At 44.3% G+C, this 21,745-nt stretch overlaps 2 long non-coding RNA genes across 4 annotated transcripts; one reads left to right on the top strand and one right to left on the bottom strand.

Moving 5' to 3' along the window:
- Window positions 1–3,872: 3,872 nt before the first annotated feature.
- LOC140687255 (uncharacterized) lies at window positions 3,873–6,590 on the bottom strand. Of its 2 annotated transcripts, none has more exons than XR_012061437.1 (3): window positions 6,460–6,590; window positions 6,058–6,265; window positions 3,873–3,950 (listed from the first exon to the last, which is right to left on the bottom strand). It is a non-coding gene; the product is annotated as an uncharacterized lncRNA (long non-coding RNA). The 2 variants fall into 2 exon arrangements; XR_012061436.1 differs by lacking the exon at window positions 3,873–3,950 and adding an exon at window positions 5,121–5,402.
- Window positions 6,591–6,674: 84 nt separating this feature from the next.
- On the top strand, window positions 6,675–12,857 carry LOC140687256 (uncharacterized). Of its 2 annotated transcripts, none has more exons than XR_012061438.1 (3): window positions 6,675–6,722; window positions 9,447–9,557; window positions 12,662–12,857. It is a non-coding gene; the product is annotated as an uncharacterized lncRNA (long non-coding RNA). The 2 variants fall into 2 exon arrangements; XR_012061439.1 differs by lacking the exon at window positions 6,675–6,722 and adding an exon at window positions 6,759–6,887.
- The last annotated feature ends 8,888 nt before the right edge of the window (window positions 12,858–21,745 follow it).

Below are 21,745 nucleotides of genomic sequence, written 5' to 3'. Positions count from 1 at the left end.
GCCCAGTGTGGAGGGTGGCTTGGTGCAGGTTGGTTAGACTTAATGGGAGGAAATGGAGGGATCACTTGGCTTCCGTTATTTAAAAAAATATGCATTGGAACAAGAGTCCAGGACCCTCAAGGCAGCCTGTCAGCTGGTGTGTCAGCGAAGAGTGGATTTAGAAGCACTTTAATGAAGAGGCAGTTCCAAACCCAAGGGCTTATCTTTTCCTCATCCTGGAGCCTCCCCAGCAGGGCAAGGAGCCTGTGAGGGGTTTCTCGTCTGTGCCACAAAGCCAGAGCACTGTCAGTCCTCAAATCATGGTCTCATGAGACCCCTCCTGTCTTCCAGATTGGAGAGCAGGACTTACCCTCCACCTGTTAAGGACCCCTATTATCCAATCATGCGCTTTAATAAACAGGTTCACTCCAACAGAGTTGCGGTGAATTCTGATTGCTGGGCTCCTCTCTAGGAAGCTGAGTCCTAGGCTGAATATATAAATCCTCAGACCCCAAGCCTTCTCCCCCTATCTCACTAGCTCAGCTTCCAGTCTGGGAGCCTTGTGGAGTTGGGGTTGTAACCCTCTCTCCATCTCTATGGGCTGGGTAAGGGAATGGAGGCAGGAAAACAGGATGTAACCTCTAGTCCTTAAAGGCAGCCTGTGCTTCCATAATGAATTTTGGACCCTCAGTAAAGGAATTTTGAACAAATGCAAAAGTTTAAGGACCCGCAGACAAGCGGACCCCTTCTTTTTCATCACCAGAGCCGGCATTGCTTAAGGATGTGGGTGAAGGGATGAGAATGGTAGGGAAAGGGAGGCACTAGCCCTTTAAAGGGGAAGCCAGGGTTTGCAGAGCAATGTAAATTAGCATGTAAATGGATCTGTAAAAGCAGACTTGAGACCCGGGGGCAGTGGACTTGGAGGAACCAAAGGATCTTCGCGCCAGTTTGCCCAGCCCTGAATCTTGGTTCCCTGCTGGATGTGAGAAGAGGCGACACAGCTCCAGAATTTCTTTAAAGGAGGCGCTGGGGTAAGGGGTGCAATATGGCTAGGAAAGTGGGAGATGGAGAGTCACTGAACTGACCTGAGACCCACACATTTTGTTGATTGTATGTTTACTACAGGGTGGCTTTGCCTCTCAATTTTCTCTCTCTTTTCTATTAATGTGACAGCAGGAATCAATGTTACTTTAATAACTCCTCTATCTGATTATCTATTTTGGAATTTTGTAAACGATTCTTCTCTTTTGTGTTCTTTTACCAACAGAATTTAGCTCTTCTCATTATGCATGATGGAATTTGACATCTTTTGATGTATTTGCCTGGTTCTAAGGTTATTCCAGTGGCCAGTGCAAATCTCTTCCTGGACCTCCAGACTCAAGTAGCACAGCATCACCTAAACAACCCCTGGATGTCTCGCGGAGACCTCAGCCTGAACATATCTGAGATGGAATTCATAGTCCTCCAAAATCCAGTTCTTTTGAATAGTCCCTACCCCTACACCATCCAACTAGTGCCCAAGCCAGAAGGCTGAGATCAGTCTGGACACCTCCCTTGCTCTCAATTCCCCCTGAAGCAATCTATTTCTAAGTCCTGAGACCTCTTGTCTGACATCTTGACAATTTCAATGGCTCTTAACTGGTCCCTCTGCACCCTCTCTTACAACACTCCCATCATGCCATTGCCAATACCAATCTGCACACAGATGTCAGGGTTATTTGCGTCCTCCACCCCGAGGCACTAGTTTATCTGTGTGACATTGGGGAAGTTGCTGCTCCTCTCTGAGCCTTCGCTCCCCATTGGTCAAACAGAAGTTGGTCTAGAGACTTGCCAAGGACCAGCACAGATTAATTTCTGGGGTGTTGTGGCACTGAGGGGCTACCTGCATTCTGGATAGAGAGTAACCCCGTGGTAGGGTGGGGGACACCCTAGGGTCCAGGAACTGCAGGGTAAGCAGTACTTGGAGCCATAGGCTTTCCAAGTTTTTGCAGCCTGCCACCCACTTCCTGCTACCAAGAGAGAAGGAGTGTTGTAAGTGACTTCTTCTGAAATTCATGTCTGTTTTAATTGCTACCCCCCCACATACCAAAAATACGTATTTACTCCTTTCCTATTCCTCAACTTCAAACCCAGCCCAGTCTAACCCAGGTTCTCACCACTGTGAACTTTCCTATATTCATTATTAAAAAAACAAACAAATAAACTTTATTTTGGACCTGGGGGAGTGTCAGGGAAAGAAGATATGGCAATCCTAAGTGTGTGTGCACAAATGACAGCATTGCTTTAGGTGTGCACCACAGATTTTGCTATGTTATATTTTCATTTTCATTTTAGTTTGCTCTATTTTAAAATTTTCCTTGAGTGTCCTTTTTGATCCATGAATTAGTTTGAAGTATGTTGTTTAATTTCCAAGTGTTTGGAGATTTTCCAGTTACCTTTCTGTTATTGATTACATTGCAGGCAGAGGACGCAGTATGATTAAATTCTTTTAAACTTGTTGAGGTTGATTTTATGGTCCAGCATATGGTCTATCTAGGTATATGTTCTCTGGGTGCTTGAAAATAATGTATTTTTGATATTATTGGGTGAAGTGTTCTACAAATGTCAATTAGATCCTCTTGCTTAATGGTACAATGGAGGTCTTCTATACTCTTGCTGATTTTCTTCTAATTGTTCTATCAGTTATTGAGAAAGGGGTGTTGAAGACTCCAACTACGGTAGTGAATTTGTCTATTTCTTCTTTCAGTTCTATCAATTTTTGCTTCACGTATTTTGCAGCTCTGTCATGTTGTGTACACACGTTTAGAATTGCTTTATCTTTGCAGATTGTCCATTTTATCACTATATAAAGTCTTTGGTAATTTTCTTTGCTCTGAAGTCTATTTATCTGTTATTAACATAGCCATTTCTGCTTTCTCTTGGTTAATGTTTGCCTGTTATAATCTATCATATTTTTTTACTTTTAACCTACCTATATTGTTATATACGAAATGAATTTCATATGGACAGCAAGTCATACTTTTAAATCCCCTCTGCCATTCTATGTGTTTTAATTGGTGCTCTTTGATAATTTATATTTAATGTGATTATTTATGTTAGCCTGCCATTAGAGTCCAAGAATATACCTACACACGTCTGGTCAATTGATTTTTGACAAAGGTACAAAGGCAATTCACTGGAGAAAAGATGGTATTTCCAACAAATGTTGCATGAAAAATTGGATATCCATATGCAGAAAAATGCACTTTGATCCATACATGACAACACAAAAAGTGAACTCATAAGTGATCACAACCCTAAGTTTAAAATCTGAAATTATAAAATGATTAGAATAAAACATGGGAGAAAAAATTTATGACCTTGTGTTAGGCAAAAACTTCTCACAAAAAACACTAAAGCACAGCTGTTAAAAATTTAATAAGTTGTACTTCATCAACATTAATAACTTCTGCTCTTTGAAAGACACTGTTAGGGGAATAAAAACAAGCCAAAGATTGGAAGAATGGTATTTGCAAATTACGTAACTGATAAAAAGACTTGTATTCAGAATGTATTTAAAAAAAAACTCTTAAAACTCAATAATAAAAAAACCAACAACTCAACAAAAAATGAGAAAAGAAGGGGGAGGGTACAGCTTAAGGAATAGACTGCATGGTTAGCATGCACGAGGTCCTGGGTTCATTCCCCAGTACCTCCTCCAAAAATAAATAAACAAAAAACCTAAGTACTTCCCTCCACCAAAATTTTTTTTTAAATGAGAAAAGATATGAACTCATACTTCACCAAAGAAGTGATACAGATGGCAAATAAATGCATAAAAAGATGCTCAATATTCAGCCTCATTAGTCATTAGGAAAATGGAAATTAAATCACAATGAAATCTCACTACATACCTATTTGAATGGCTGAAGTAAAAAGAAAGACCATAGCAAGTATTGTGGCTGAAGATCAACTGAAACTTTGATATGGTGCTGTTGGGAATGAAAATGGTAAAACCATTTTTGAAAAGGTTTGAAAAGGACTTTGGCAGTACCTTAAAAAGTTAAACATACAAATTCTATATGACCAAGCATTTCATTCCTAGTTTTTCACCCAAGAGAAGTGAAATGTTCATCCAAAGATTTGTACGTGAATGTTCATAGCATCCTTATTTTTATTAGGCAAAAATTATAAACAACCCAAATGTCCATCAACAGATGAATGGGCAAACAAATTGTGATATAAAATGGAATACTGCTCTGAAATAAAAGTAAATTATTGATGCAACAACACAGATGAATCTCAAAATAATTGTGCTGAGTGAAAGACGTCATTAAAAGGGCTTTTTAAGTGGGTTCCAAGGAGACACAACTATGATAGATGGAGAAGGAGGTAAGGCATTCATCTTGAAGGAATAGCCTTGGACCATGTGTTGAGTTAACCATTTAAAGGGAGGTCCAGGGAAGACATGATCCCCTTAACGGCAGCTGGACAGGACAATAATACAGCAAATCCAAGTGTAAATGTTTGTTCACTTTCTGGCTTCATATCTCTTACCATGAAGACCTAAAAAGCCTGAAATTTGAGCAGTTATTTTCGCACTTGGTTCCACACTAGAACCACTTGGGAACATTTAGAAATGATTTTGCCACCTGCAGACATTCTGATGAAATTGGTCTGAGCTGTAGCCTAGGCATCAGGATTTTTTTTTGTCCTTCAATCCTTGTTTACTTGCTCTCTCTCTTTTTTTTTCATTTTTCAGTTTTATTAGGTAGAATTGTTTCAATTTGACTGTGTGTATACAATATATTGCACGTAAATACATATATACAATGTACTGCGTGTATTTTTTTAGTTTACATATATGTACTCAACATTGTTTCTAAGAACAGTTTAGAGCTTTAGCTTTTTAAACTTACACAGTTATCAAAGAAATAAAGCCAACCACAAAATGAGAATCAACAGAATGTGGTAATCCAATCATAAAGGACAGTCAATTGTGCTTACATATATTCAAGAAATCAATCATCTAAGTTATGAATAATAAGTAGTTCATTTGTGTCCTTTTTTTTAAGATTCCACATATAAAGTTATCATATGACATTTTTCTTTCTCTTTCCAGCCCACTTCACTTAGAATGACGATCTCCAGATCCATCTATGTTGCTGCAAATGTTATTATTTTATTCTTTTCATGGCTGAGTAATATTCTGTTGTATACATATACCACATCTTCTTTATCCAGTCATCTGTTGATGGACATTTTGGTTGTTTCCATGTCTTGGCTATTGTAAATAGTGCTGCTATGAACATTGGAGTGCATGTGTCTTTTGAATTTTATTTTTTTCCAGGTATATAGGCATCAGGATTTTTAAAATCTCCCCAAGGAAACGAGTGTTTGAGACCATTGCTCTGGAGGGTTGTTAGAAAAACTATGTCTGGATCCTGAAGGAAAGAAAAAAGAAAAGATAAAATAAAGCCCTCAAATCTAGCAAACTCTTGGCCCTTGACACGGCAGAGAAGGAAAGAACCTTCAGGTTAAAATGTTCAAACCCAGTTAGTGGCCGGTTCCCCAACCATATGATATTTTGAGCATCCATTGATAATCCTTATTCTAATTATTTCACTGGGGGTTGCAGGATTGTTATTTAGTTATTCTATCAGTCCTTTGACATTTATTTACTATTAGTTGAATTCTTCTTTACTTTCTATTTTGCTTTGAGTATCACTATGAACTCATGTTTTTTTTTTAAAAGAACATTTTGTAATCAGTTATAGTTATTCTTTTTGATTTACTCAAAATGTTCCAAAATTGGTCAGTGGCAGTCCCTTCAAGCTAATGCCTTTGTCCTTTCAGCATGACCCCATGTATTTTTGAGCCCTTCCCTGCTTTCTGCACTGGTGGATGTCAAGTCCAGTGGGGAACAGAGCATTTGCATGCTGTGAAATTAATACCCCATTACTTGTTTAATTTCTACGGGAGAAGCACCTCTTTACATTAGAAAGATCTTGTGGTCACCATCTGTATTCTTTTCCTGGGACAGCCTAACAAATGACCTTAAATGGGATGGCTTCAAAGAACAGAAATTTGCTCTCTCACAGTTCTGGAGCTGGAAGTCTGGAATCAGGAGGGCTGGTTTCTTCTGAAGGCTCTGAGTGAGAATAAGTTCTGTGCCTCCCTTTAGCTTCTGCTGGTTGCCGGCAATTCTTGACATTCCTTGTTGTATAGACACCCCACTCCAATCTCTGCCTCTGCCATCACACGGTGTTGTCACTGTGTGTCTCTGTGTTTTTGCATCCGAGTTCCCCTTTTATTAGAATACGAGTCATTGGATTAGGCCCACCCTAGGCCAGTATGACCTCATTTTTGGCTTGATTACATCTGTAAAAACACTATTTCCACATAAAATCACATTAATAGGCACTGGAGATTAGGATTTCAACACATCTTTTGGAGGGACACAGTTCAATTGACAGTGCCTTAACTAGTGATCAGACTTACCATCATGTGTAGTCAGACAACTGAACCTTGTGAGTCTCCTGCTATAATGCGACATGATGTCATAGTACCATCTTTGAAGTACTCTTGCTAAAAAGTTTATCCGGAATCTAATTAAGTGTTCTGAATGAACTTCTAGATGACAAGAAATATAGAGGGTAGAAAAACTGAGTAAATGACATCATAATGAAGCAATCTGACAAGTCTGGAATAGGAATGTTCTGTAAGACAACTAGTCTGGTATCCTCAAAAAGCTAATGTCACAGGTAAAAAAAAAAAGACGGTGTATATGTGACCAGCACTGCCCAACTTTCTTAATTTAATTGTATTGCTCACTGGGTGAGAGTGTCCATGCCCACTATGGAATATTTTAGGGCAGTGGGTGCTATGACCATGGAAATTCAGTCAAGGCAATAGTTCTGATGGTTAAGGTGAGGCATGCCTGTTTCTCCTCTATTTTATGTTTAGTGACTCCCCTAAGATTATAAGGGGTATCTCATTTACATTTAGTGGGATTCCCTGGTGTAAGTGTAATGTGAGCGCCACTATTGAAGCATGCGAGTTTGCCAATTGGTGCGTTTCCTCAGGTGCTAAAGTTAACTCAGAACCCATGTTGCAGAGGAGCAAAAGCCAACTGGTGCCCTTTTATCTTTTTACTGTATATGTGTTTATATGTATATATATATATTTTTTTTTAAAGCAAATTTTGGATTTCCAATCAGGTTACTTCTGATTTTGGACCTCTGTTTTTGTTTTCTCCCCTTGTATCCAGGTATTCTGGGGGGAGGTTGTTGTTGACTATACTTTGGTGTAGACCCCCCTCTACCCTTCTCATATTTGTGTTTCTTTTTCCAGAGAGCCTCAAATCAGCATCATCAGGGTTAGAGGCCTTCTCCATGGCAACTGTCAGGTTATTGGCTAGGGGGCACCAGCCTAGGCAGGGGGCAGAGTTGTGTTGATAAGACACCATACTCCATTGATCCCAGAGTCTTTTTTGGCCCCTTTTGAAGTTGTTCAATAGGATCATGGTATCCTCTGGCCCTTTAAGAGAGGCAGGGATACAGCATACAAGGCACTTTTCATAAGGATCTGTGCCATGGCGCAGCATGGTGTTTTCCCCATCACCCTTTGCATTGGCAGAAGCAGCAGAGGCATGTAAAACTCGTAGGGTACTAGTGAGCCATCTGCTTTTAAGAATGTGGCCCTCAGCAAGCCCCACAGTGACTGTCCTCTTTCACAGGAGCGAACATCGTTGAACCTGACTATTGCACAGGGCATTGGTCACAAATCAACAGCTGCAGTCTAAGAGTCATTCCCCTGAGCCTACCATCAGTGGTGGCTTGGCTGGAATTGAGATATACAATTCATTGAGACACACATATAGGTCAAAGCCAACGTACACAACCCAGGGCCATTATAAGGAGAGCCCCAATGTCATACTTCCAACCCTAAATGCGAATGATTGAAACTTCCAAAATAGGCTGATAAAATCTATAACTGGTGCTCATTTGGTCTCAGTAAATGCAGCACAAACAGCACAGCCCAAAATGCAAGCTAACCAGCAAGCAGCAGACCCAGTTAACCAGCCAAAGCAAGAGAAGAGAGCCCTCCAGTAGTGGTCATCATCTAGACAACCTGCTTGCACTGCTATGTTGGGGTTCACCCTGATTCCCTGGGTTGACAACCTATGTTGAAGTATTGAGCAGTGATGTGTCATGATGTCTGCAACTGGCTTTGAAAAGCTTCATCCTGAAGGCAGTGGGGAGCCACTGAGGGCTTTAGGCAGAGGAGGGAAAAGGTTGATTTGGGCCAGAGAAAAATCCCTGGTGGAGGGGGACAGTGTGCTGCAGCTAGGGAGGAAGGGATGGGAGTGGGCGGAGTGTGGGGAGATGAATTTTAGTAACTGCTTTAATAATCCAGTGAGAGTTGAAGAAGCTCCCCTCTGTGGTGGTGGGAGATGGGGGAGGCTGTACTGAGGAGGGAATGAGGTCAAGGCTTACTCATTGGTGGGAACATATTGCCTAGTGGCTAAAAAAAAAAACGCTTGGGGCCAAACTACGCATGGGTTTAGGCAGCCACTGGGCACATCATTTAACTTTAGTGTGCCTCAGTTTCCTTATCTATAAAATGGGGTGTACTAGTTGACAAGAGGTGCCATAACAAAGTACCACAAACTGGGTGGCTTAAACAGCAGAAATGTATTTTCTTGGTGTTCTGAAGGCTAGAAGTCTGAGTTCCGGGTGTCCATAGGCTTGGTTTCTTCTGAGGTCTCTCTTGTTGGCCTGTAGATGGCTGTCTTCTCCCTGTGTCTTCAGATGTCCTCCCTCCTTAGGTGTCCATCCACATTTATTCTTCTCATAAGGACATCAGTCATATTGGATTAAGGCCAATGCTAATGACCTCATGTCAACTTAATTACCCCTTTAAAGACCCTGCCTCCAAATACAGTCACATTATGAGCTTATTGGAGGTTAGGACTTCGAATGTGAGTTTGGGGGAGATACAGCATAGCCCATACCGGAGGATAATCATAGAATTTATTTCACAGACTGTGAGGATTAATTGAATTAGGACACGTCAAGTGCATAGAACAGTGATCAGAAATGTTTTCCGTTGCTAAAGATGACAGATGAAATGACATGAAAATGAGGCAGCCATTTATTTCACAGATGTCCCTAAGCTTCTGCCTCCTGTGAAAGTGGCTCCTTTGAGTCCTAACATTTCTCAGAGCCCAGCACTGTCAGAAGCATCCCCTACTTGCTTTGGATGTCTCTGAGGTCACAGCTCTCAAGGGTCAAAATCCTCTTTAACCCCCTGCTCCCCACATGGCAGCCTGCCCGGGTAGTCCCTTGAAAGCAGCTAAGCCTGTGGTTCTCAAAATGTGGTCTCCAGACCATTAACATCACCTGGGAACTTGCTAGAAAGTCAAATTCTTGTGCCTACCCCAGACTTACTGAGTCAGAATCCCTGTGTGTTAATAAACCCTCCAGGTGAGGACCCTCCAATTTGAGAACTACTAACCAAATGTCGCTTCAGGCGCTTGTGTGGGGAAGGAATGATATCTGCTGAAACACCGCTTGGGGGCAGCACAGGACTGCCAGGTAAGCACAGGCTAATGAAAACACCCACAAATGCAAAAACCTCCCACAGTCCTTCCTGCCGCCAGTCTTGTCCCAAATCCTCCTCAGTCCTCCCCACACAGTCAGAGAAACCTCTAGAAATGTCAAACCTGATTGTGTCACTGGTTTGGCAGCTCTCGAAGGCTCTAAAGGCCTTTTAACTTCCCAGGCAGCATCTCCTGTCTCATGCATCTTTCACATTGCCGTGTTCTCTTTGTATCTTCCCTGGAGTCAGAACTACCAGGGTTTGAATTTCAGCTCTGCCATTTACCATGTGGGTGTGGCTTGGGCAAGACAAATCATTCTGAGCCTCAGTTTTCCTCATCTGTGAAATGGGAGCAATTAATAAGCCTTTTCTCAGAGGGCTCTTACTAGAGGGAGCTTGTTTATAATCTAGCCTAGGCTCTCACAGACAGTGCTTCGGATGGAGCAACTCTCTTTCCGCTTGTGCACCGCCAAGCACAGTGTAATGTCAGGGTCCACGTGTTTCATGCCAGGTGCAGTGTGTGCATTTGAGCTCCACATATCTCCCCAGTGTCATAACTGCCACCTACCAGTGCCTGTGTCTCTTTGCCTGGGGCTTTCTCTGGCTGCTGGCACCCACTGTGGTGCCAGAACCAGAAAACTCCCTACAATGGAGATGATAATAGTGCCTACCTCGTGGCACTGCTGCGAGGGCCTTGTTAGTGCCCTGTATGGAATGGGTCCGCAGACTTTTGCTGTTAGGGAGACCTAGCACCTGCTTTTCTCCTGCCCGTCTCTGTGACTCCTCTACCCTCAGGAATGGCCATGTCGGAATATCAGGCAGTGAATGAGGGACAGGGTTTGGGGAAGAGGCCTGAAGGGGCCTGGCTCGCTGGTGACTCCCTGCTCTACCACTGCTGACCTCCTGCCCTTGGGCCATGCAAGCTGGCTCCTGGCCACCCCCTTTCAGGAACTTAAGATGCCTGAGTGGTGTCATAGGATGTAAGAGGACACCAGGCCCTAGGGGCTGCCAGATAACCCTGGTGCCTTGGCAGGGCAGTTGGTGTTTTGTGTGCTCTCAAAACCTGGACCATCTCAGGATGGAGACCTGGAGGTGACACAGCTCCTCAGCCCACAGCCTGCAGGCACATGGGCACACGACCCTGCCCAACAGTCAGTGATACCAGGATGCCTCCTGGGGGTTGCTTTGCCCTTGGTCTTCATGTTCTGTGTGGGGCTGCCCTGGATGCAGTAGACACACGTCTATATGGCCTGCAAAGGGATTCCAAAAGCACCCTCTCCCCATTCCCAGCCTAAATATCTCTGCTAACAGCCTGTCATACTGTCTGACTGGGCATGAAACCCTGGCGTGCATCATTGCCCTCTTCCAGCTACTCTGAAAAAGTTAGCAAACTGCACGCAGAACCAGCTGTATAATTTGCAGAGCCCTGTGCAAAATGAGAACGTACAGATTCCTGTTCAAAAAGTACGAAGAATAATTTCAAGACAGTGGCAGTGCAGCACTAAGCCGAGTGTGGGCTCTGTGGGACAGGACAGGTCGCACACTCACGAGGCCGCCCCTGACCGCAGCTGGTAACCCCGCACATGATGGAGTTCTTCGGCAACTTTCCTTGCACCAAGCAGAAGCCCTGGAGCTGCTCAGAGAAGATGCAAGGACACAAAGTCAAAATCTGTCCCTCACTCAGCTCAGGACACCTGTTGTCTTGGAGACACTAGAGGCCAGTGTTCCCTGCCCAGCTGGCCTTTCTCACTGGGCCACCTCCATGGCAGCGTATGGGGCTGTTTCTGCCTCTGGTCTGGCTGACCTCTGGGCAGGTCCTTACTCATGTGCCTATACTGCTGTGTTTGCCTCGTCTGTTCTGGAATGTGGGTCCCCTTTTCTCTTCCCTGAACAACCACCAGACCTTTGGATTTAGATCTTAGCAGCCCCTGGGGAGCACCCTTAGACCTCTCCCCATGCACAGGGCTCCTCTCGGCTCTCTCTAGGCCCTCTCCCAGCCCAGGAGGCTGAGCTACATGGCTGCTCCTTTACTCTGGCTTCTGGTTGAGTGTGACTAGAACTGCTGGAACTGGAGGGAGGGAGAAATGAGAGAGGTGGGGCCATTTTTTCTCCCAGTTCCTTCCTGTAGCTTCCTGGAGTCTGGCGGTGTCCCTGTCCCAGGTCACAGCTTCTTGTCAGGCTGCCGTCTCCATGCAGCCCTCTCTGCCTCCAGGTTTTACTTCTCTGGGCTAACAGCTCCCTGCCTCATCCCTTCAGGACCCGTGGTCATAGAATCCAGCTGTCACTACTGTTCCTGACCTTGAGATCCCCCCATATGCTGCCCAAAGCTTTGTAAATAAATCCCTTTATTAAGAATTATCCTAATTTGATATCCTAGAATTATCCTAATTTGAATTTGCATCTGTTTCTTTCTGGGATGCTGACTGGTACTGAAACCGAGTTTTATCCAAAACTTTTTTTCTTTCTGGTCCCATACCTGTTCCCCTCAAGGGAGTATCAAAGAGGGGTATTTGAGGAGTATCAAAGAAAAGATGGATTGAAACTGAGCAGGACCCTGTGGGGACGTCCTGGGTACAAAAGCCTTTCCATGTCCTGCTTCTTGTTTGTAGGAAAAGGGCTTCGGCCTCCTAGACCTTCCCTGAGTTCCAAGGGTAGATTCAAACAGTTACTAATTAGGGGAGTGAGGGAATGTGGAAACAAAGCAAAAGCAGTCAAAAACAATAGTGCAAAAATAAAAAATAAATATATATTTATATATATTTAAATAAATAAAATTAAAAAAAAAAAAGAAAACAAAGTGGGGAGAGTATAGCTCAGTAGTAGAGTGTGTGCTTAGCAAGCATGAGGTCCTGGGTTCAATCCCCAGTACCTCCATTAAAAAAATTTTTTTTTAAATAAATAAACCTAATTACCTCCCCTTAAAAAATAAACAAAAAACACAAAGCAAACAGAAAAAAAGAGAAAAAGAAAGAAAGAGAGAAAGAAAGAAAGAAAGGGAGAAAGGAAGGAAGAAAGAAAAGGGCAGTGATACAGCAGAGTCCTAGTTCCGCCTCAAGGGATACACATAACAACCTGATGTTACCTTGGAGTTGTTCTGCAGGAACGAAGGCCCCCACCCAGGTGGAGGATGGTAACTACATGCTGAGACCCCAGACCGGCTGGAATCAGAAGGGTGGTGATTGAGATTCCTGGAATCACCACCCTGATACCTCACCACCAACCAATCAGAAGAAAGTTATGCACCTTGCAGCCGTCAGCCCTGAACGTTGCCTTTAAAAATGCTTCCCTGAAACCCACTGGGGAGTTTGGTTCTTTTGAACTTGGATCACCCATACTCCTTGCTTGGCACCTGCAATAAACACTGTACTTTCCTTTACCACAACCCAGTGTCAGTCAATTGGTTTTGCTGTGTGACGGGCAAGTGGACCCAAGTTCGGTCTGGTAATAGTACAGAGATCTTTGTTCTCTGTTGTGCCAGAAATCTATCTTTATAGCCCCTGATCCCTAGAAACAGCCAAGTCAAGTGGTGAGTACCCAGGAACTTAGCCAGGGGCCACTCCCTTGTTCCTTGGAAGTGCACACTCTACCTCATTTTGAAGGAGAATTAATAAAATGGCCACACGCAGGCTAGCAGATTATTTATTCTTATGTTTGCTCTTAAACTGGCCAACTAACCTGACTGATCTGTTGCTGTTCACAGCTCCAGGCCCATTGTTAAAATGAAGCTATCTTTATCCAGTCTCTGTTTTATTCCAGTAATCAAAAGCGGTAGTTATACTTGGTTTCTGAGTTGGTCTCCAGGGAGAAGGTCACGGGACTGTAACTTTACAAAATAGTCTGAATCACCAAGAAGACCACGCACTTAAAGATAAAGAGACTGAAACAGTAACAACCACTAGCCTCTATAGAACTGGTCGCCTGGAGACATCATGATGCCACTCTAAGTCTTATGACAAGAAAATGGTTCTGTTGATTGTTATCGATGTTTTGTTGTTTGAGCTATGGCTAATCACCCTCCCCTATCCCTAAGGTGGGTTCACAGTTTTGAAGGCACTAGTCTGCTATGAGTCCCCTTTGCCCGGCAAAGCAATAAAGCCGTCTCTTTTCTTCGATGTTCTAAAACCTTGTCTCTGAGTTTCAGTTTGGCTCATCAGGGACGGGGGCCAATCTTACAGCAACAATGTTGCCCCAAACGTATCCACTTGACCTTCCATCCATAGCTGATTGGAAATCTATTCTAGGGATCTAGAAGTCCTGTCTTTTTCTTTTTCAGCTTCAGGGCCCGATGGAGTTGTTAGTGAGCAAAAGTTCATGTGCCCAATGCACAGTGAGGTCAAACAAACTGAAACGTTGGAGTATGGAGTGGGAAAGGTTTATTGCAGCGCCAAGCAAGAAGAATGGGTGGCTTGTGCTCAAAAAACCCAAAATTCTCAATGATTTTTTGGGAAAAGTTTTTATAGGGAAAATTTGGGATGAGGGCTCAGGGTGTGTGGCTTTCTTCTGATTGGCTAATGGTGAGATAACAGGGTTGTGATCCAGGCATCTTGTGCTCAGCCTGAACTGGGGTGGGGGCCTTAGTTCCTGCAGAAGAACTATTCCTATTGCACTATTGTTTCTTGACTATCCCTCCCTTGAGTCTGCATTCTTCCCTTTCACTGATTAGCTGATGTTTGTATCTGCCCTTTGGAACTCAGGGAAGGTCAAATAGGCTGAATGAAGCCTATTTCCTGCAAACAAGAAATGGGGGGCATGGTAAGGATTTCCATGTTTCAGAGGCAAGATGGTCCCCTCAACCAGAGCACCCCGCCCCCAGACAGGTCCCCTTCTACCATTCAATCAGGTAACCAGAGAAGCAGAGAGTTCTACTCTCTGTTTCTCTGAGTTTGGCTTTTTTAAGGTTCCATATATAAGTGACATCATATAGTATTTGTCTTTCTCTGTCTGACTTATCTCACTTAGCATAATGCCCTCAAGTTTCATGTAAATTGCCGCAAATGGCAGGATTTCCTTTTTCTCATGGCTGAGTAATATTCCATCGTGTGTATATGTGTGTGTGTGTGTATAGAAAACATTTTCTTTATCCATTCATCCATTGATAGGTACTTGAGGCTGTTTCCATATCTTGCCTATTGTAAGTAATGCTGTAATGAATATGAGGGTGCAGACTCTCTTTGAGATCCTGTTTTCATTTCCTTTGGATATATAATTCAGAAGTGAGATTGCTGGATCCCATGGTAGTCCCATGTTTCATTTTTTTGAAAATGCTTCCATACTGTTTTTCATAGTGGCTGCACCAGTTTACACTCTAAAGTGTGGAGGGGCAGTCTTTTTTTTGTATATATATTTGTTGGAGTATATTCTGTTTACAATGTTGTGTCAATTTCTGGTGTACACCATAATGCTTCAGTCATACATCAACATACATATGTTTGTTTTCATATTCTTTTTCACCATAGGTTACTATAAGATATTGAATATAGTTCCCTGTGCTATACAGTATTAACTCGTTGTTTATCTGTTTCATATATATTAGTTAGTATCTGCAAATCTCAAACTCCCAATGTATCCCTTCCCACCTCCTTCCCCCCTGGTAACCATAAGTTTGTTGTCTATGTCTGCGAGTCTGTTTCTGTTTTGTAAATAAGTTCATTTGTCTTTTTTTTTTAGATTCCACATGTAAGTGATATATGGTATTTTTCTTTCTCTTTCTGGCTTACTTCACTTAGAATGACAATCTCCAGGTCTATCCATGTTGCTGCAAATGGCATTATTTCATTATTTTTTATGGCTGAGTAGTAATCCATTGTATAAATATACCACAACTTCTTTATCCAGTCATCTGTTGATGGACATTTAGGTTGCTTCCATGTCTTGTCCATTGTAAATAGTGTTGCTATGAAAATTGGGATGCATGTATCTTTTTGAACTAAGGTTCCCTTTGGATATACACCTAGGAGTGGAACTGCTGGATCATATGGTAAGTCTATTTTTAGTCTTCTGAGGAATCTCCATCCTGTTTTCCATAACAGCTGCACCAAATGACATTCTGGAGGGGCAGTTAACCTGTAGGGTCTGATACTATATCTAGTGTCAGAATTGAGTTAAATGATAGGACAAATGTTGTGGGATACAATGGCGGCCAGTTGGTGGCATGGTGACGTGCGGGTGGGTGAAAGAATTTACCAGAGATAAAGTATGAGAATAGAAAGGAGCTTCTTAGGGTACACTGCCATAGACAACAGCAGGCCACACAGATGAGAGGTGCCTGTGTGAGCCCTGAGGGCCGGTCATTGGGGTCTTTTATAAAGTCGGGTCACAAGGTGACTGATGGGCTTGTAGGTGAGGTAAGTGGTTTAGGGTCGGTGAAGGGCGGCAGCATTTATGACTCTGATAAAGTGGGCTGAAATGGACCAGCCTGAGCCATTGTGAGATTAAGCATTACCTGGGGCTGTTAGTTTGTTCCGGCAAACACGCCTGGTAAAGAATGTACTTTATTTGTTGAGGGATCGCAGGCAGACATCTGAGTACCCAGAAATGGGGGTTGTTGGACGCTGAAGGACGTCATTTGGTCGCTCAACAACCAGTCGGTGTCCACCAGAGAAATGAATTGCATGGTGGTGGGAAAAACTCCACACAGCTGGTGCCTGAAGTGCTCTGTACGAGTGTGGAGAAAGGTTTCCCGAGTCCTGGGTGGGCTGTGAGCCACTGCAGCCTTGCTCCACCGGCCTGCCGTTGAGGTGCGAGGGATCAGGACAAAACCACACACAGGAGAAGAGGCCTCCCCCGGCTTGTGGGAGTCACTTGGAGGCTTGGGCTCCAACCTGGGTCTGCTGTCAATGAGCTGGGTCGATGGACATGTCCCTTCTGCTCTCAGGGCCTCAGGCTCCTCACAGGTAGCCAAGGGGGGAGACCTATAGGCCCTGCTTCATCAGTGCGAGGGGCTGAGTGCATCCTGGGAGCGCTGGTAGGGTGTGCAGGCCAGGGATATGGCCGACTCCAACGTGGCTCTCTGAGTGTGAGGCCTTGTTCTCTCTGGGAGAGGAGCCAGGGCCCCCCGCCCCCATTCTTCATTCAGAAAGCTTGGGCTCCCAGCCAGGGAGAGAGCCTCCTGCTCCAGCAGCTCAGCCTTCTTCTCGGCTTCTGGCCTCTCCCTCCTCTGGGCTCTTCCTCCAACTCCTGCGCTGAATCAGGGCGCCCAGGGGAGCTAAGCGCAGGCTGTTGAGGTTGACTTTATCCAGGGAAGCCCATCTGCTCTCACAGCTCAGTTTTAGTCATTGGAAATTGTCTGTTCCACATGTTAGAGCAGTGCTTCCCAAAGTTTGGACTCCACACCAGTAGCAAGAGCCACACCTGAGAACTTGTTAGGAATGCGAGTTCTCAGGTATCATCCCAGACCTGCGGAATCAGGTACTCCAGTGGGTGCAACCCGGCAACAGGCGTTTGAAGGGGCCCTCCAGGGGATGCCCCATGTGAGAACCACTTGAATCTGTTCTAGAAATGGCTAGGAGCTGTTGCTCCTACAAAAGATGCAGGAGGGGCTGGTCTGGTGCTTATCTAGATCCCTTGTAGCTGCAGGTGCCCCATTCCGGGCTCCTGTGAATGAGGCTGGCTGCTAAGGCCTCCGGCCGTCCCTTCTCTTGAGCTCCGCTCTATGCTGAATCACTATGCTCAGAAATGCTTGAGAGATTATGTACTTACCACCACCTCCCCCTCGCCGCCACCACCACCGTGGGCTGCGGCCAATGACTGATGGACGGGGTATAACAGGCTGGCCTCTTGTCTCAAGGTGGGACATTCTGGCGTGAATTACTCTCTGGAGCCCCCCTGTGAATTAGGTCAAGGCTAGATTTTAATTGCTCCAAGTTGTTGCTTACCCCAAATGTCCAGAGCGGCTGTTGGTACAACAGGTATGAATTACCGTACAAGACTCTGGTAAAAAAAGAAAATGTCACTTGGCTTGCTTTGGAAAAATAAAAATAAACCTGGCTGTGAAGCCCTGCCCGCCAAGACGGCGCTGCTCAGCACCCTCCTCTGTGGGCTGGCGTGCACTCAGCCAGGGGGCCTTTCGCAGCGGGAGAGGCTGGGGCCGTCCCTGGATCGGAGGCCCTGGTACCACTCTGCGATGGGCACATTTACCTCTTGGCCTTAAAGAATCAACTCATCTGTGCTTGGTCCAGAAGTCACAGGGACATGTTTCACAGGGAGCCCAGGAAATACAAAAAATTTGTCAATGATTCTCTCCCCAAACTGCCCTTTCTGAAAGGAGAGGCAAGATGTTTACTTTTTGTCCTCAATAGGAAAAAAAAAAAAAAAAAGGCAAGACATGAATTAATTTCCCTAATTCATTTCTGGAAGTTTCAGAGCAGAAGGTGTGAGTGAGAGAGAGAGAGAGAGAGAGAGAGAGAGTATGTGTGTGTGTGTGTGTGTAGGGGTATGTTTGCATATTGTATACGCAGAGGTGTGTTTGCACCCGTGAGACTGGGGCTTGGGTTCAATTACAGAGAGATGGTGACCGTGGCCAGAGGCCCTACGGCTCCCTGAGGTGTCTGTCTCTCCCCTAACCCCAGTTTTCTGCCTCAGGCCTCACAGCTGACATGGCTCCCATCTGCTGCCCTCTTGGAGCCCATTGGGAGCACAGAAGGGGGTGCTGGACAGGACAGTGGCGTGACCTGTCCAAGTTCCAGCCACCTCCCTGCTTTGGCTCTTCAGGGATCTGTGGTTCTCACTCCTGGTGTTGGCTGTTTTAGCTGTTTGGGAGCCCAAATGGCAAAACCTGGGTAATTACAGTAATATAATAAAACATGTAAAGCATTTTTCCCCCTTGCGAGCTGTGATTATGGGTGATTTCTATTTATGTCTTTGTGTTTATTTGCATTTTTAAAACTTTCTACAATCAACATGAATTATGTGTGCAATAATTTAAAATGACACCGTAAGAATAATCAGAAACACTCCCACATCTATTCCTTGAGTGGCAGCTTCTTACCCACATCATCAAAGGAAAGCTTTCATTTCCTCAAGTTTGTGTTATGAAAACTTCTTGGCATACAGAAAAAGATCAGAAATAAAATGGAAAGACCAGTATGACAAACACCTGTACAGTATACAATATACTTGACCATGTAAATTCATACTGGGACATTTTTTTCCTATTTTATTTATTTATTTATATTAAAACATACACTTTTCCCCTAAAACATTAAGAAAAATAATGAAAATATTCTAAAACAGTTTGTAAGTAAATTGCAGCTATCATGATATTTCACTTCTAAACACTTTGGACTACATCTCCTAAAAGTAAAGATTCCTGAGAATCCAGGTCAGTTCTTGTGAAATGTCCTACAATCTGGCCTAGTCACTGTCAGCCCTCTCTCCTTGGCCACTTCCCTCCACGGAATATTTCCCTGGATGGCTTCACCTGCCCAGAATGTCTGCAGATTTAGGGTGTATTGCAAACCCTACCTCCCCTATGAAGCCTTCTCTAATATTATCAAATAATATCCTATTTTGTTATCTAACTATTCATTCATCATTTCTTGAGTAGAACAACTCAGACCAAGATTCAGTCTTGCTCCAGGGAGCTAGAAGTCCAGGTGTCTTGGGGCAGGAAACAAGTAATTATGTAGAGTGTGGTGGGTGCTGTGGGCAGCACCAGGACTTGGTGCTGGTGGAGTTGGAGCAATAGTGCCTCCCTGAGGCTAGCGGTGGTCAGAGAAGATATTTCAGAGGCAGACGATATCTGATCTGAGACCTGAAGGGCGTGGGAGGGGCAGATCAGGATCGGTGGAAGATGCCTTGGTTAAATTTTCATGTTAGGAAAATTTCTCTGCCCATGTACTCAAAAATAGTGTTTGAATGAATGAAATGCTGAGTGGAGAGTGCAGTGGAGAAGAACAGAACTGGAGGCACAGGGACTATCGGGGAGCTACGGCAGTCACCCAGATGATTGGAGTGTAACTTGAGTAGATGGATTTTAGGGTTATTAAGGAGGTACATTCAGCAGGGTTTGGTTATTGAGTATATATGGGAGGATGAGCAGGGAGATAGGTCAAAACTAGATAAAGCATCCTAATTTCCATTTGAGCAACTGGACTGACACTGGTACCTTCCATGAATCAGGTAATTAAAACAAAAAAGAAGCAGGTTGTGGGGGAGGGAAATAGCTCGGTAGTAGAGTGTATGCTTAGCATGCACGATGTCCTGGGTTCAATCCCCAGTACCTCCATTAAATAAATAAAAATAAAAAAGAAATAGATTTTATAGATGGAGGGGTGGATGGGGGAAGTGAATTTCCTTTTTTACATGTTTTATTTGAAGTGCCTGAGGCTCACCCAGGTGGAGACATCTGATAGCTGGGAGTTTAAATGAAAGGTCAGAGGACTCATCTAGATGGAGGATACAGGGTTGTGGGGTAAACGTATCTGTATGCTTGGCAAATGACGCCGCACCTCAGAAAGGAGAAGTGAGCTGAGCCCCAAGCCTGGAGGAACTGCCTGCTGCATTTGAGAGTCAGGAGACTGAGAAGGTGTGGACAGAGAAGTGAGAGGAAAGCCAGGACCTGGTGCCAAAGAAACCAAGGGCATTACTAAGGAAGGAGTGAGTCAAATGATCCCAAGAGGGTAAGTCAGATGAGGACGTACGAAGGTCCATACTGGGCGGTATCATTGAAGGACAGTATCAATAGAGTGATAAGGGCAGAAGCAAGATTCCAGGGGCGTGGATGATAAGCAGAACCCACGGCAGGGAAATCCCATGAGGGTTTGTTCTGTGAGCAGTAGGAAGGAGTTGGGAATGGTGGATGGGTGGACGGAGGAAGGGGAAGCTCTTCGAAATGGGGCCTTCCTTTCTCCACTGTTTCACAGTATCCAGCCAGTGAGCAGAAAACCTGTGATAGGACATAGGAATGGAGGAGGATGGTGGCAACTGCCAAATAAACACTCCATCCAGGGAAGCCAGCCAAGGCTGGGCTCAGAATATCTGGAACGGAACCTACCTTCCGTCTGCTGCAGGAAGCGGTATTGGGAGCTGAGCTGACTGTGGAATTTCCGAGCGGTGAGGATGTTCCTGGTGAATGCTTTTTATTTATTTATTTATTCATTCATGAAAAAGAGTTGGAATTAAGTGACCCCCTCCCCTCCTCCAAACATTCCCTCCCACAGAGGAAGTGCTTAATTTAGCCTTATGTCCCAGTTGAAAAAATATCCCTAAGGTTTGGAGGCTTCTGCTGGTTGTTTGTCACCCTTGACGATGGCAGGATGTTAATGCATACAACAAGATCGGACTCTTTGTGTCTTGATTTCAGCTGAGGTCCTAAGAGAATAGGTGGCACCATCCCAACCTCCGCACCAAGAGGAAGTCCTGTTAGACCATTTACGCAGGATGTGGAAAGAGGTGTCTCTAAAACCAGCTTTAGGTACCTTTGATGACCCTCCACCCTCTGCCCCATAAAAGAGGTTGATGAGACAGAGAGAGAGAGAGTTGAAATGAGTGCAAATGATGGAGTCTTCCATGGCATCACACAGAAAGCTTGTTATGTGCCCTTGGAGCATGCAGGACACAGAAGACTGGTATCTGACTCATCCAAGAAAGCTGACTTGTGAAAGACTATGCCTCAAACCGACTGAGATCTAAAATGCAAACATGACTGTGTTTGGGAAGTAACTGCAGCGCCCGAGGTGTTGAGTCAAAGGCACTAGTCTTTTTGTACCAGATGTGACCACAGAAAGAGGCAAAGAGGATTATTCAGATTCTTACCCAAAGGGCTATCTAGCATAAGGAGCCGGGAGGCAAACCCTCTCAGATACCCGACTACCTGTAAGAGGCGGCTTTGAAGAGGTGGCTTTGCTTATCGCTAAGCAAGTAAAAAGACTGGAATCCCAAGGCTTTCTCAAGCGTTTGCAGGAAGAGTTCTTGGCTGTACAATGGGCATCTGCTCAGCAGCAAAGTCAGAATACAGCTGTTGCCTGCACATCTGTGATACTGTGATTTATCATAGGAGATATACATCTGATCTTTGTTCCTGGTTTCTGGCATAAAGCTCCTAAAAGCCTTGGGATTTCTTAAGTAAGAGCAATAAAGGTGTCTTGATATTATAACAAACCCCTTTTGATCTCACCTGAGTTTAGGGAAGCCCTTAAGGATTGGGGAGCTGGTTGCCAGGGGACCAACTTTTAGTCCCATTCCC

This window comes from Vicugna pacos, chromosome 19, assembly GCF_048564905.1.
Source record: "Vicugna pacos chromosome 19, VicPac4, whole genome shotgun sequence".
NCBI lineage: Eukaryota > Metazoa > Chordata > Mammalia > Artiodactyla > Camelidae > Vicugna > Vicugna pacos.
This window is presented reverse-complemented; position numbering and strand designations above follow the sequence as displayed.